This window comes from Bombus vosnesenskii, unplaced genomic scaffold, assembly GCF_011952255.1.
Source record: "Bombus vosnesenskii isolate JDL3184/JDL3185 unplaced genomic scaffold, Bvos_JDL3184-5_v1.1 scf7180000013316, whole genome shotgun sequence".
Taxonomy (NCBI): domain Eukaryota; kingdom Metazoa; phylum Arthropoda; class Insecta; order Hymenoptera; family Apidae; genus Bombus; species Bombus vosnesenskii.
This window is the reverse complement of record NW_022882962.1, coordinates 159220-173153: the sequence shown is the minus strand read 5'-3', so window position 1 is coordinate 173153 and position 13934 is coordinate 159220. Positions and strand designations below refer to the sequence as shown.

Below are 13934 nucleotides of genomic sequence, written 5' to 3'. Positions count from 1 at the left end.
ATACTTTTTGTAATGAAATTGAGATTAATCTTAGATTAATTGTATGACAAAAACTGACATCGATCTCCCATCATAAATAAATTATCGTAAAACGATGAAGTTTTGGGAAAAAGAGTTTGCGAAGCAAATAACGTTTCAATTGACGGATACTGGAAAATTTGCATTTTTGTAAAGACAATACACAACACTTCGTACTTCGTTTTTATGCTCATTTCCAGGGATAAAAAATCGAGAATCATTGTTCTAATGGATCCTTCCCGTGATCCTTTCAGTAGTTGTGAGACAAACAACATTAACCCTTTGTAGTACGTGTTTGCCAGTGAAAGAGATATGTTTGATGTAAAGTTCCATGGATCTGTCATGGAACAAAAAGCGACGCGTTTCAGCTAGCCGTAGGGGCGTAACTGGGAATTCCGCCACTTTCTTAGGGGCTCGACGAGTGGCTTCTTTCGGCCTCTTTTATATTTTCCTTTCGACTCGTTGTTTCACCAACTTTTTTCTACACCTCTGACACCTTCTCCCGTTACTATCCTTCCGCCTTTAACCTGTTCAGACGAACTAACTCGTGTCATTCGGGTTGTTCACCTCTTAGACATAATGTTTCTTATATTTTATGTAAGACACTACATTTGTTTACGTTATACTGTAGCAGAAGTTAGTATTAATCGTTAATTAACTATTACTAATATAACATTTGCTTTTATGCAAGCAACGCAAAATGGATACAAAGCTTCGAGGTTGACAGACGCTATAATAAACTTTACAACAAAGTAGACGTACTTTTGTAAAATATTCATCTAGTGCAATTCGAAATTTACAAAAGATAATTTCTAGGTATCATTACCGAACTATTTTATAAAATGTCCTAATAATTGAACATGCGTCTGGTCTGCATTTTAATAATGCATTTTTCTGAAAGAAAGCATTCAGCCAATGCAACGTATATATAATTAGAATGTTTAGATCAAAGGAACAAGTATTCTACTGTTACAAACCTTGCGAAAATTTGAGGAAGCTTCTGGTAAGCGAAGACTTCCTTGCTCCTACAATTTCTCAGATGGTTGCGTTAGAAAAGCAATTATAATTCGTTATCTCTGGAGGAGAACGAAAGACGGTGAAGAAAGAGAGGCGGGGGGTTGAGAAAGAACGCGAAGTGGTGGAAACATGTTTCAAAGGAGACACATAAAAGAAACATTCGTCCGGTTTGCCAAATATCCTTAAGCCGCTTAAAAGCCTTCCTTTCGAGCGAGCAAACGACTTTTTTTTTCATGTTAACGCGAAGGCTCGAAAAGGAAGAGGGAGGAAGATGGCCAAAGCAAAACCTGAAAAACTGTTCCACTTTAGAGTCTAGACGACTTTCTATCTTCCAGGCGAAATTAACGATGATAATTAGCCGCTGCAAGAACCACCAGTTCGCAATCCGTCTTTCTCTTCCTCCGTCTCTTCTTCCTGTTTCTTTTCTGATAGCTACCCATCTTCTTCCCTCTTTTTTCTTTTCTTCGTTCTTTTTCCATTTTTCTTCCTCGCCTTTTTTTTCTTCTTTTCGTTAGCCCTGTGCCACGTTACACCGCGGTTTTCTTTCATCAGGACGCCTAAAAACTGCTCTGAAAACGAATTCCGGTCTCGTATCTTGGCCGGAGATTACTTTAAGTCTTTACCGTTAGTACCACGGGGTAAGGGCTATTTTCAACAACGAACTCGTAACCCGATACACATCGAGCGGCAAGAGTTTGTCTGTGTTCCTATAACTAGAAAATCACCGTGGAATGCTTTCGAGTGCTTTTAATGAAACGTGCCGGACAACCTCTGATTTGTTAATGAAACGATCTGTTTGCGGATGAAAGAAGGTGTGCTTGCTTTTCTTGAAACGTTCGTTCCTTTGCCGGTTACCTGTCCTCTCTCTTTCTTTGTATCTAATATCTTTCAATATTGACGGAACAAGAAATCTTCTTGAAATATTTCGAATACGTTAAATATTGGAAAAATAACGATCTAAAATTCTTAGTAAATTACATTTCCAAAGTTTAATATCCTCTGAATTATTAAATAAATTTTTATAAAATTCTACACCTATTATACGTAATCATCTTAGAATTTAATTATCCTTTGCCAAACTTAAAGTAGCTCATCAACTCTTTTCAAGATTATATATTTAATTCCTGTTTGCAGGCGACAGAAATGTTTAAAATTTTTTATCTTATTATCTCCTATGACAGTATATACTTCCTTAAGAAAGTTTAATATTTGCCGTCTTAATTAAAGAAATACATAAATATTGAACTACGCTATCACTGTTTTATTTCATTGTTTTTATAACTATCTATGAAATAATTGAACGATCTAATTGTACACAGACGATAATGTTTTCAGTGACATGTTCTCGTTAATTCTATTTACATATGGATTTATAAGATTTTTATTTGTTTGTATTCAACTAGCTCGTAAATTTGTCATGCATAAATAACACGCTACAAATTATTCATTTAATTTTCTTCACTGTTATTACTGTAACGTAGCGAATACATTAGAGAGATTTGAATACATTTTGAAGAGGAGAATCTTAATCACTGAATTGCATAATATCGGGGAAATGGTAGAAAGACCTTTTAATATCTTACGGGACGAAACGTTATTGTCACGATTTTGAAAAATAACGCGAAAAGAAAGAAATTTAATAAATTGATAATTATTACCTATAAACGTAAAACACACATAATAAATTTAAAGTAAACTGCTACATATGTAAAAGGAAAGATCTCTCTGAGTGTATATTTAAATCACGCTTTTTCCCATCAATTCGATATTTCTACAATATAGTCTCAGAACTTCCATAACATTTTTTATATTCTACTCAAAATAATACTTTTGTACAATCGCGCGGACAAAATTTCTTCAATTGTTTTCATACTGTTTTCTAATCGTGTACACCAAGAGGCGAACGAACTTATACCAACAAATAAATAAACCTACATACTACATAAATGAATCCACACCTATAACTCTTATTTCCGAACGCAATCCATAGTTTCAAAAAGTTTCACTATAAAAGCTGCTGATCGTTCCGTACAATGAAAAGTTCCGCGGTGTAAAGGATTAAACGATCAGCGTTCGATTCTTCTGGTCCGATTAATTTCGGGTCTCCAAAACCAGCCATGAAAATATTCTGCTTCTGCAACGCAGTTCCACCCCGTCTCGCCCCCTCCCTCCCTGAGAAGGATGGATCGAAGTTAAAGTTTAGCAGCGTGATGAGCAATAAGAAAAAGTAATAATAACGTTTCCTCGACGTGTTGTTAGCGCAAGAAAGAAAAACGAATTGAGAAATAGAGGAGAAGTGTAGAGGAGAAGAAACGCAGAGAGGTTTGCAGGGAGGGGGGATGAACGTCGATTTTCTTTTGCGAAGAGTTGTCTCCGTCGTGGCGTCAGCGCGACGTCCAAAAATAGGGGCTGTATTAGGGCGTAAGCCTGTAGTGGCTCGTTTTCGCACGGCTCACCGGACCGCGAATGCATCGTCTTCGGCTGCTAGTAATTTTAGATCTGGAGGAGACGTCGCGACGCGGCCTGAAGGATTTCTCCTCTGTTCGTAGCGGCGAAGAACGGAACGATACTCGTCGAGATGTATCCGAACCGCTTTTCATCAACATTGCACAACGTGTTCATAACACTCAGCCTGGAGAACTCGCGGAGAATGAAAAGCAGGAGCATCGTTTCTCGAGAAGGGTTAATCGACATTCAGGAAAGCCGTAAACGTGTTGACTGCCGCGTGAATTTTATATATTTCGCTCTGACAGCAGCAATAAATTGGGATATACTACATTATAACTTATAAGGTTTAATTTTTCCAGACTAGTATATTGTATTTGCGACGTTATCTAAGTTAGCCATATCGTTGGCAATTTTTTAGTTCATGAAATTTATCTTATTTCGATCATTGATGTTTGTGATTATTTTAATCACTAAAAAAATGTGGCATCGTGGTTCACCGATGGCGACGAAACGACGCTCTTTAATCTTTCGTTTCATGATACTTCTGTATAGAAAGTTACCAACAAATAATGTCAGTGAATTGACGAGTTAGCAATAATCGTAAGTTATAGACATCATTTCCACAATTTTGCAATTTTGTGTTAAATAATCGTGATAATCAAATGACTTGTAATTTGTCAAATTTACTTGTAAAATCTCATTCGTTTCATTACCAAACTTATTAATGTTAATAGCCTTGATTTATCACCTGTAAAATTTCAGTAATGATGTTAGTTGATATGTGCAAGAGGATCCTGGACATTTCATATTTGAACAATTTTGAAAACTAAAATCAACAACGTTTCTTATAATGTTCTGTTTCTTTTTTCTAGGGGATAGAAGTTGAAGTAATTTTGCAACTTTATCTATAAAACAGATTCTTACTCGGAACAAATTTCTGTTTAGTTAGTATCGCGAATATATTATATTATATTATATTATTACATGATCTTTAACTTGACGCTATCTATATATACAGTAATTTTATTAAAATGTTGGAGTAAGCTGATCGATGACGCAAGTTTCCCAATTATGTAAAGTTGTAGTTGTATCGGTTAGTTTCTAACATGATAACATATTGACTGTACGTTCTTATAAGCACATTTGTTCGTGCTACTCATATGTCGAATGTAAAAGTTGCCTTAAGCAAGATTGATACGGTAACATTATCTACTTCGTTTACAAAGCACTCTATGTACTTTTGATATTTATGTACATTAGATAACACAAACATCTTACACATTAAAAGATTATATCTTTCTAAGAATATGTAAATTTTGTTTAGAATATTGCCAAGAAATACAAGACGACGAAAATCTGTATCGTCAAATAAGTACTCTAAATTATATTTTGAATATTATATACTGACCATTTTCATAACAGCAATTTATCAAATAATTATCTTCATAGTACTTATACTATATACTTATTCATGTAATTTCATAATATATCATTTTGCAATATATCATTTATATCCAATGTATTTTTTGAAACATACTGTTGCACTAGATAGATGTAACAATTTATAAAAACAAATATTGCATCTATATAAAGACTGCAAGCTGCGATCAATTTCTCTGAAGGAAATCAATCCATAAATTCATCGAATCAAATGTTTCCTTTGTTTTAAAAACTTCTCTCATTTCTAAGAACATTTAAACATCCGCAGATCTACAAAATACAATCAAACTATGGATATCAGAGACGAGTTCGCGACACTATCAAATAAAACTGCGATTAATTGCTACTATAACATCACATTGTAGAAGTGCTGGACGTTTGCCAACACCGTTATTGCTGCAAATAACTTTCTATAAATAATACTTGCGACAAGCGATCTCGCTAGCCAGCTTGCAATTCGAATATAAGTCTTTAACGGAGCTACCGATCGAGATTCGTTACTGCAATACGGATACTGAGATTTTAATCGAGAAAATTTGTATAATTTATGATCTTGATCGAAATCGACAAACGTATATTATTACCAACGTATAATAAAACTTTAAGAATATATCTACCAAGAGATTATGTATATATTACCAATAAAAAAATGAAAAATATTTGCAGGAATCACACTAACATAGTAAATTGTAATAATTACATTGCCTTTTTTCTACAATTCTCTTACTTGAAACCTATTGAAAAAATGTAACACGAATTAGATAGAAATTCCTGGCGATCTACTCAAAATCTGAATTTACTTTGCAAAATTGTGCATGAAGTCGAATACAAAGACGCTAATAAAATGTACGTCAGAACCGATCAAAATAGAAAATGATCGAAGAATACGTCATATACGTATAAACAAGAGAAAAATTAATTCTATTATATAAAAAAAAAAATTGACGAGATTATTGCTATACCATTATTTCATGTTAGATAACAAATGTTAATTCTGATAATTTCTTACTAATTTTTTAAATTTATTCAGGCTTTCATAAGCGTTCTAGTACGTATAACCGGAGTTGTAGCTGTACGTTCGTATCTAAAGCAAAATGGGGAATGCACGGGAAATTGCTCGTGACACTGTGAATTTATTCATTGCTGCAACTTTCCATAATAAGGTGGTGTCTAACAATGTATATGTGATTTATCGAACAATTAACATCATTTCGCAACGAAATACAGTGGAAATTCTTTTTTCTTTTTTTAACGGTAACAGGGAACTTTGAAGAATGGCAAAGCTTCACTGCTATTTTATTATCGGTTTGAGGTATACATTTCATTAGGTGCTCGCGACACGCTCCGTAAAGCCATAGTTCAAGGGAGTTTAATGGGCTCAATTTAGTTATTTTGAGGAAGTATGTTGCACGGCTTGTTTACGAGGCGAAATTTCTTTAAAAAATGTCGCGTATAAAAGGCATTAAGGATTAATAGGATCTTTTGACACTTTTACTGCGTCGCGGTCTGTTGGCCATTTATGCATCGGTCTTCCTTTAATTTTTCACTGTTAGTATAAATCTTAGTCGTTCTGAATTTACGACGTGAACGATTATTAAGCTTCTAGATTGGAATCGACACCATGAAAGTTTCACGCCATCAATTTCTCATCTAAAATGCTTTCACTAATTTCTTTATTGTTATCGGTTGTATTGTATCCGATATAATAATTCGTTTTTTATTAGAGAAATTAACAAGATTTAATAAGAAAATTATTTCCAAATGTTTCATACAATTTCTTATTCTTTTTCTGTATCGAATTAAAATATTGATCGGATTCTCAATTTGTAAAATGAATATCGTTTGTTAATAACGAACTTTGGAGTTATAATAATACGATGACTTCATAATACGATACTACGGTAATTACAATAGGACACTGCGTTCATTTCATAATTTAGTGCAAGCGAAATGGATATTTTGTGAGAACTGGTAAACGATAATGCAAAAATTAATGAACTCGAAATACATATTGAGGTGGATTGAACGTGTAGATTGTTTGGTAAGAAACGAGTGGATGAATTTGTAATAGTCAGTTGTATTAAAATTCGTATCAATACAAGAGATAGTATACGCTAGTTATAATCATCGCTCGCTCAATTTTATTATGCCGATCGCACAAAGGATAACAATTAAACTGTCCTAGGGAGCACGTTCATACATTTATATCGAACGACGTTGCAACAAAAAGTTAAAAGCTAAAGTTCTTATGTAACTCCGGCTGAAGATTACAAATAACGACCATAACAATCTGTCCCGAGTTCGTTTACCTCTAGACATTGTAAGCCAAAACAATCGTTAGGATTTAAAGACACAATAACGTGGGTCTCTCCCAGATTCCAATTTTTTGTTGACTTCTTCTACGTTTATGTGCTGCCGCAATATATAAGATATAAATAAAAATGAAAATGAGAATAGTATACAAATTATTACCGAAAAGTTCGGGCACATGTGGCTTAATTATTTTGATATAGTTCTGACCATTTTTCTCATGTTCTTTTGTTTTCATAGGACGAAGTTTTGTACTATAACCATAGATATGTATGGTCATAACTTTTCAGTTTGTTGTAGCAACGTGTCTTCCATGACGATAACGTTAAAATATTTAGAAGCAAACGATTTATATATAAACATATTGCTTATGTTGTTTGAGCAGAGATGAAATAATATCGACGTATTGGAAAAATATTCTTATACTTGAAGAAAATAGGTAAGAACATTCTGTATTATATGTTAAAAGAAGATTATAGAGATATTTTTATTATATATTTCTAAAATACGACAAGAATACATAACGTTATGTTTGACATAATTTTTTAATCCTTTGATAGTATAATAAAATGATACGAAATTCAGAATGAAAAATTTAGGAAATTATTATCCTTTCATCTTAAACATTTTGCTGCGTTTCCGATACGAAGTATTTATTTCTTACGTTATTTTGCGTATGAAATTGCAGATGATATGATAAGCCTGGAATGCAAAGGAGTTTCGTTCTTCCGCCAGACGTGGTTGCCAAATATTTGACTCAAAATATCATTCTACATAAATAATGTCAAATAAGAAGAAGGACAGAGTAAGTGTATTCACCATTATCCATCTGACTCAGTTTGTGTAATCAATGTTCAAAATAATACAATGTGACGAAATTAATTTTGTAGAATGAAGCTAGATTATACGTCTATATTTAATAAATGTTTGGAAGGATGTGATAAGCGGATACATTACTGTAAAAAATTAATGGAAATGAAGATTAAGTAATGTTAATTACGTCTCATAGTACTTACTAATAAGTTATAACGAAATCTGTCAATTAATTCTTACTGTATACGTATAAGCACTTTTATATTAACGTCTAATTAATTTTTAGTCACAATCAGCCGGTCCAATCAAATGAAATTTAAAAACAATTTTATATTTAAGTTTCCCTTCATATCTCTGCTTTATATTATGTCTTACTTATTTCAAGTAATTTTGCATTGATATTTAACATATATTTTAGTCACATCGAGCTACTATATTTTACTAAAAAGTATTCTAACAAACGACAAACAAATTAACATACCTTTCCTTTGCCTAAAGAACATAACAGATTTCTTTTTCTCAGACGCCATTCCTGTCACATGCGAGGCCATAGCGGTCCATCACCTAACCGCGAGCGCAAGAAAGACCGAATCACGTAGCATCCGCTCGCACTAGTTATTTTGTTGCTAAGAATGGCAGGCGAGAGGATCGGGAAGTTGGATCGTTCTGTTCGTCGAAACAAAAGGTTTCCTCGATCGGGTACAAGTTCCGAGGTAAACATAAATTTCACGCGTAGAAGCTCGAAGCTACGATATCCAAAGGGTTGAACGTGTCATCCTATCGAGTCCTCCTCGGATTCCCTGTTTAACGACACCGTGACAGCTGAAGGGGCGAGCAACTGTATGCGTATATACGTCTTTGTACGGCATCGCGATCCGTAAGAAGAAAAGAACACGAAGAAAAGCAGAAGAAGAAGAAGAAGAAGAAGAAGAAGAAGAAGGAGACGATAGAGGCAGAACGAAGCTGAACGGGCAAGGGGAGACGGAGGAGAGCACGAGGAACGAGACAGAGGCCTGGGTAAGTTATCACTCGAGTCTGGACCAGGAATAGTCGCCATGTGGTGGCAGCCGTGGGACTGACTATTTTCGGGTAAAGACAAATTTGGCGCGATGCGCTACGAGGGAGCAAGCAAGCCTCGTGGTAGTCTGAAGTGTAAGCTTACATGTGCCGGGGGGTGTCGGCCACGACATGGAGAGGCCAATGGGATCTGTGCGGCCATTTTTAGAGGGCTCGTTGAAGCAACCGTGCCCAAAGCTTTGGCAGCATTCAGTCTGAAGCAGTCAACCAGTCAGGAGGATTCGCTAGAAGTTCTTGACTCGAGCTGCTCTAACACTCGCGACCAGAGAATATCCTCGACCTCTCGAAGGACTCGGTCTGTCTCGTAAGTCCAACATGGACGACGCTACCGGCCGGAACCGTTCCGATCCGCAATCGAATCGAACAGGAAGTGCGAGCAATCAGGTATCTCGCCGATCGGTGAAACGTATCGGTTTTCAGGGTCCAACCCCGTGAACGCGCGGATTTCGACCGTGTCGAAACCAGTGGATTACGTAATCGTCCGATTAGAAGATGAAACGCGTACCGTCACGGCGACAGGATCGTCCAGTCTTCGTCGTTGAGAAGTGGGTTTCCAATTTTCATCGATCGAACGATCGATCGGCTCGAACCAACAGAACAACGATTTTCTCGAACGATTTTTTCGTTCGAACCGGGCGATGCCGTTCCGTGCTTCCTTACTTCCCATAGTGAATGTGACGTATGGAATGTAAAGAAGTATGGAGCTGCGCCCAGGTGTATCATCGAACCGGAAACACGTCGTGGGACCCGGTGTTCTCCGCGAGACATGCTCAACAGCTGATCAAACAGTTGACCACATGTTTCTGCAGGCTGAAGACAGCAAGATTTTGTTACGCTCGATGAAATCATGGAAAACGACCGGTGCATTCTGATACGCTTTAGAAACGATTTTTGCCGACGATTCTTGTTTCCATAGAAAATCAACGGAGAGCAGTCGAAAGTCTCGAGAGTGCGCGATGCAACGTTACGCAAAGTTTCCACGTTTGGCGCGGTCATCGTAATGGAAAAAGATATTAAACAGCTATAGTCCGGTACTGGTATCTAGACGCCAGAAATAGAGGCAGTTCCACGTATACCGTAACGTGACTCGAGCATCTTTCCAGGTCCATGTGGCCTCTCCCGTGTTTTCTATTTACGGTTCCGTCGTGACTACCATGTGGTCGCCAGCTTTATTTAAATCGGCAAAATATTTCAAGGCGTTCCCAGGGCCCGTTTGTCTCCCCCGCCGAGCCACGATTCATAAACTAGAGATTTTCTTCTTGCAGATGACGATGATGCACCGTTCGACCAGTAAAAACCGGGGAAAAAGTGCTCTGGTGTTCAGCTAATCCTTTTTTTATCTCGATTCTGTGCATCGTGTACCGACAGTAAACATCACTAATAGCGTATGTAAGTATAGCACGTGAAACATTTCTAAACTTAACATTTCCTAGCTATAAAATCGTTGAATGTAATCTTTACATTTACATGACGAATAACAGAAGCAACAACGCGATTTTCAAATAATCACTAAACAGTTAAATAAACACGTTTAAAGTGAAATATAGAATTTTATAGCTAGATCGTTATATAGAGATCTTGATGCCATTCTCAAGTATTCTTGAGTTTATGTAATACCTCGAAGCTGGATAAAAAAAAAACACGTTCGTTTATGAATATATTAAACTGTGGCTAATTTTATTACAGAGAGAAGAATGCACGGACAAGGAGGATGGAAGGGGTGAAAACGGTAGAAAGGGAAGGGAGAGCCTGGAAGGAGATGTTCGTCCGGTGGTGAAGTCAAAAATAGGACGCATGGTCACCAGCATATTTCCATAAATGAGTTCTCCGGTTACAGAGTCTATTTGCGTTCCGGGCCGGCGACCGAAGTTGCAGCCAATTACAATCGGTTCCAGGACGATTTACGAATTCTGCGACAGATCTAGGGATCTATTGTGCGCAGTAATCCACGAAGTTGTTGAAACAGGAGAGTAAAACGCGCGTTCTTCCATTCTTGCGGAGTATAATGATTGCGAAGATTGTGATTACGAAAGAGGGGGTTAGAGAACATGACGTCAGTGAGCTTCTGTGACGTAATCGGACTTCGATGTATATGTACTTAGGGATTTGTATTAAGTCATGAGTAATGCGATTTTCCTGAGAGCAAGCTTTTAAACGACGAAGCTAGCTATGATCCTTTTGATTGTGAGTTTTGTAAAAGGGGGATAGAAAAGTGATAAATAATTTTAGCAGATGGATGACAATACGTCATTAATTATTATTGATAGATAGTCGTTTATATACACGTTGAAAAAATTCTATTATTTATTCTTACTTATATATATCTTATATATATCTTCTTTCTTATATATATTTACGTTAAATACATGTAATTAATAATTGATACGTTTAATATTTGTCTCAAAGAATTATGTTGTTGTATCGAACAATATGAATATTTTAGACGATTTTAATTTTTAATGCGATAGGTTTGTATTTAGAAATGTTTTGTTATATAGGTGTCTTTTTGTATTATAAGAAATTAGCAAATCATCGAGTGTTTATATCTTTACGAGCAACAGTATTATTATAGTGATAATAAGTATCTACATTTTGTAAAGGAATAGAAAAACGTTTTATTTTAAAATAGTACACGGATATTTGTTAATTTTTTAATAATTAGATCATAGAGACGCATTTAAGGATTTAACTGCTCTTCTCGCCTTTATGTTTCCTGCGCATTCTTCAAATTTTTAAGTAACAGCTATGAAAGATATATTAGTAGTATTAGACGGCGAATATATCTGCAAAGGCGATTGTGCTTACCACAACTGTGAGATTATTTCTATCTATGTGATGAGATTATGAGTCGAAGAATTTTATTTATTTTAAGTGTATTTACCTGCAATAAGCCGGCGGCAGTAAACCGTCTATTAGTTTAGAAGAACCTTCTTCATTCGACATAAGCTAAGTCTACATTGACACGCAATTGTCCGCAGACACGTGTTCTATCTAATTGGCATTAACATTTCTGATGAAAGTGTCTGCGAGCAAATGTGTCTGTCAGTGTGTGTAGTCTTGTCTTTGTGATTCAAAAATGGAAGAATTTGAACATAAAGAGTTTATCAAACAAAAATTAGTTTTACTCGGTTTGTCAACTTATCGCTTTCGTTATTCATAACGATCATGTTTATCATTTTCGTAATAACGAAAGTGTCGTATGATTATCATAGACCGATGGCGTCTCATAATATATAATTTGACTTTTCTGTGCAAACTTCGACTTTACTTTTTAAGATGTTGAAGCTCAGATGTCTCAGTCTCGCTGTATTCCGTTGTATCTGCCAACCATCCGTGGACATCACAACGCGAGCCTCTGTAACGATCGCTAGTCAATTTTGTCAGCTGGTTGTACACGTCTCGTCAACAACGCGACGAAACTAATGCCAGGAACACCGAAAATGGGACGATAGACGAGGAATAAAAGTGCGCTGAACGCTCGATTTATGAGGTTGAGACAGCACCGCTGCTATGAATGTTCACCCTAATAAATAACTGACAGTCTACGGAGCAGAAACCATGGGGTTGGAGGTGGATGTGATCCCAGCTATGCGTGGAAGCCTCGACTATTCAGGATGCAGGCACGGCCGGATTTGCATTGCCGTCATTGTCGCGATTTGAATCGGTCGCTCGCTTGCTCGCTTGTTCGCTCGCGCAAGCGCCCAGATCCTGTCGCGGCTTGCTTCCATTGTGGCAAATAATTCTGCGGTGCCATGGGATTAACGATTGCCTTGAATGGGAAATGGACTGTAGCGGCCAAGGAACTGTGCTTGGGCTTTCGGCTATTCTATCGCCGCGTAAAATAGCACGGGCTTTGCGGAAAGAGGTGTTCGACGAAACTTCGTAATTCGAATCGAAATATCGAAATTTCTGCTGAAGATACACCGTGTTGTTCGTAAATATCTACACGCTTTATATTCGATTTATATCAATGATACACGAATATCGATAAGGTATATAAATTAATGGCAAGCAAATGGTCAGAAGCAATTCTTACTGTTTCCTTGCGGAGTCAACAGATAGGATGCATCCTATGAAATATTAATTTTTTATTTCGTATCTTATCAATGATATATTAAAATTAAATACACGACAGTCGTCGAAGTATTGTAGTATTTTAAACACCATTGCTAGAATTATTCAGCTTCTATCAATCTAAAAAAACGCTCTCTACTTTATTTATACGTTGATGGCTGACAAACGAGTTGACGATAAACATAGCTGCTTGGATGATAAACATAATGTTTGACATTTTGTAACCGCTATAAACCTTGTCGAAAAGTTTACGATGGATTAATCATAAAGCGAGATTAAAATGAAAAAATCAACAAAAAGTGTATTTTTCCCTCCGTGATTCCCTCGTATAGGTACTTTTTCTTTCTTCTCGCTCGATTTCAATCCGTTTATCTTTCGTTTCCCGTCACGGAAGAAGAGAAAATTCATTTCCGCCAGCCAGTCGACAGCAAATTCCATAGCAAGTAATAACTCAATTATTGACTCATGACTTTAAACGATTAGCGTTTGGTCGCGGAACACGTGCGTCGAATTCCGCAGCCCGAATACGCGTGCCGTTCGATTTCGCAGACAATTCGTTGGCTGGAAAGGGAGAGAACCAAGGGTGAAAAGGGAGACGAAACACGGAGGACCAGGTGAGCAGAGGCCATAACGAGCCGGCATTAAATTTGTCCACGGAAAATAGCTCTGTCCACACAGTGGCGGTAATGTTCTTGATTAAGCCGAATGAATTATACTGATATTATTCCCGTAAAATA

At 36.6% G+C, this 13934-nt stretch overlaps 1 protein-coding gene and 2 long non-coding RNA genes across 4 annotated transcripts in view; 2 read left to right on the top strand and 1 right to left on the bottom strand.

The window, feature by feature from the left end:
- Nucleotides 1-13934, bottom strand: part of LOC117235577 (E3 ubiquitin-protein ligase MIB1-like) — a 159234-nt gene that overhangs the window by 27284 nt on the left and 118016 nt on the right. Inside the window, exon 1 of one of the 2 annotated variants that reach the window (XM_033497755.1) lies at nucleotides 8528-8959. The exons of the other annotated variant lie outside the window; for it this stretch is intronic. The gene's annotated coding sequence lies outside the window, so the exon portion shown is untranslated. Of the gene's footprint in view, nucleotides 1-8527; nucleotides 8960-13934 lie in introns of those variants that run through there. 2 annotated transcript variants of the gene reach the window in all.
- Nucleotides 4238-8026, top strand: LOC117235584. Its single transcript, XR_004493696.1, has 2 exons — nucleotides 4238-7672; nucleotides 7922-8026. It is a non-coding gene; the product is annotated as an uncharacterized LOC117235584 (long non-coding RNA).
- LOC117235583 lies at nucleotides 9533-11754 on the top strand. Its single transcript, XR_004493695.1, has 2 exons — nucleotides 9533-10512; nucleotides 10810-11754. It is a non-coding gene; the product is annotated as an uncharacterized LOC117235583 (long non-coding RNA).